This window comes from Centroberyx gerrardi, chromosome 1, assembly GCF_048128805.1.
Source record: "Centroberyx gerrardi isolate f3 chromosome 1, fCenGer3.hap1.cur.20231027, whole genome shotgun sequence".
In the NCBI taxonomy this organism is placed as follows: Eukaryota; Metazoa; Chordata; class Actinopteri; order Beryciformes; family Berycidae; genus Centroberyx; species Centroberyx gerrardi.
This window is the reverse complement of record NC_135997.1, coordinates 37823066-37823664: the sequence shown is the minus strand read 5'-3', so window position 1 is coordinate 37823664 and position 599 is coordinate 37823066.

Below are 599 nucleotides of genomic sequence, written 5' to 3'. Positions count from 1 at the left end.
TTTTACCCACAGGTCTCATTACAGAGAGTCAGTATTAGAGTTATATATATAGAGAGAGAGAGAGGGAGAGAGAGAGGGACAGAGAGAGAGAGAGAGACGTTCAGGAGAAAGAAAACTCCTACAGGGTTTTTTCTGAACAGCTGAGCTGCTTAAAAGTTTTTAATCCTCTTGCTCTGCTCACTGAGACTAATTGGAAGGTTTGACCTCTCTATCTGTATGTGTGTGTGTGTGTGTGTGTGTGTGTGTGTGTGTGTGTGTGTGTGAGAGAGAGAGATATTTTATATGTGAGAGCGGTGTGTTATGTTCATATCAGGCTGTCAGCTCAGTGTGTTTCTCTGCGTTGCCACGGTGACCCCAGTAATGCTGATGAGCTGCTAAAAGCTCTCTCTCACACACACACACACACACAAATACACACACACACACACACAAATACACACACACACACACATGCACACACACACACACACACACACACACAAATACACACACACACACGCACACACAGGTAAGCAGCTTCAGTAACAGGCTGCTCCAGTCAGCGCTGTCATCCTGCCTGCTGCCATTTAACTATTTAATGAGTCACACACACACTTGTA